This window comes from Dreissena polymorpha, chromosome 14 (assembly GCF_020536995.1).
Source record: "Dreissena polymorpha isolate Duluth1 chromosome 14, UMN_Dpol_1.0, whole genome shotgun sequence".
NCBI classification, from domain to species: Eukaryota; Metazoa; Mollusca; class Bivalvia; order Myida; family Dreissenidae; genus Dreissena; species Dreissena polymorpha.
Window position 1 is genome coordinate 27,719,764 of NC_068368.1, and position 1,718 is coordinate 27,721,481.

At 35.0% G+C, this 1,718-nt stretch overlaps 1 long non-coding RNA gene across 1 annotated transcript; it reads right to left on the minus strand.

The window, feature by feature from the left end:
- Positions 1-226: 226 nt before the first annotated feature.
- On the minus strand, positions 227-1,477 carry LOC127857637 (uncharacterized). Its single transcript, XR_008038532.1, has 3 exons — positions 1,206-1,477; positions 768-1,013; positions 227-458 (listed from the first exon to the last, which is right to left on the minus strand). It is a non-coding gene; the product is annotated as an uncharacterized LOC127857637 (long non-coding RNA).
- Positions 1,478-1,718: the final 241 nt, after the last annotated feature.

The following is a 1,718-nucleotide window of genomic DNA, read 5'->3' on the forward strand; positions in this document are numbered from 1 at the left end:
AATGTTGTTAGTTACTTGAAGAATAAAATAGACTAGCAAATATTGAATTAACAACTAATTTACAGAATTATATTGACTTGGAAACGTTATGTTAACAACTGAATAAAGAGCAAAGAACTATCCAACGATTTTGATGTATGTATGTGTCGCTATTATGGCACTCATACTTGTTTTGGTGCCTCGACCAGGATTCGAACCGAGAAGTAAAAAAAGTCAGGGCGCCATTGAAAGCAACAACTTATAACGAGTTCCTGCATAATCTCTCGATACTTCAGTAGTACTTGTAGACACATTCAGCTCTACGTATGATGTTGTATTAGAGTCCAACATAGTGGATGTAGTTAGGTCATTCAGGTACACTATATAGAAAAAAAGAATGCCACTTTCTTGGTCTTTGAAACCTGACCATTCCAATCGTGCAGCAGACGAATTTGATGAACTGTTTCCCGTGATAATGTCTTCCAAAAAAAGTAAAGCAAAAGAGGTCAAGAAAAATTCAAAACACAACATTAACCACATCAATTGCTTAAAGTTAAAAATATCATATTTTAGAGTGAAAGTTGTCGATACTTGACCATGTACAATATGGGAGCGCCAGTAGCATAACATTGGCCATTATAATAAAAGTAATATCATTATAACATCTTTAAGCATATATGAAATGCTTATATCACATTTGTATTTATGTTAATGAATAATTACCTATTTGAGCGCTTCCTTTTTCTGGTTCTTATATTAGTATTGTATCTTTATTAATAAATAATTACCCATTTCAGCGTTTTGTGTTTCTGGTGCTGTTATATCAATTTTAAGATGATATATCTGAACGGTTGAGAAGCCTGCCAAATTCACCACTGTCACATGTAGTTAGCACTGACCACTACACATGTCTTCTCCCGTGTGGATCGAAAGGTTTCTTATTCCATCTATTTCATCTAGTTGCAAAACGTGGAAAGACATTTGACACATACCTACTGCACGCAGTAGCAATGCGGAGTTGCAGAACATTCAACCTATAAAAAAAGTTGTGTATTGATAATATTCAATAATATTCAATATTTAAAACTCATTTTATGAGTCTTATATAATAAAACCACCACTATCATCAATAGATTAAAACGTTCAAATCGGTAATATAAGATGTATTGGATGAAACCTTTTTCGCCTGCGTCGTTTAATTTATTATCAAGTGTACGTACACCAACCTTGTTGCTTATCCACGGCACGATATTTCTGTAAGAAGCTCCATCTGTAACACCAACATTAATTGCGTATACACCACTGTGCTCATCTGTAGCTGTAACACTGAGTGCCAGTTTTCTTAAATCGCTGAATCGTTGTATATGCTCAACTTTATACTGCTTGTAAACAAGTATTACGTTAGACACCGTTGGTGGAAATGCATCGAAAATCAAAGACCGCTCATCAGTTAGTTTGTTGCCAGCAACATCAACTGCCTGAATCCTCCAAACGGTTTCGTGTCCATCAGTTAGATTAACTGTTTCACAAAACTGTTGTTGAGTGAAGTTTTGAACGAGAACTTGTGTTACCACCACCTACACTTCGAAACACGAAAAAGCCAACTATCCCATTTACGTTTTTGGTTCCACACACAGGTAATGACCCATTGGTTTGTTCATATACACCCATGATATTAAATCTTGGATCGGATTCAATGGCATTTAAAATGTTGTTTCGCAAATGTACTTCATTAGTAT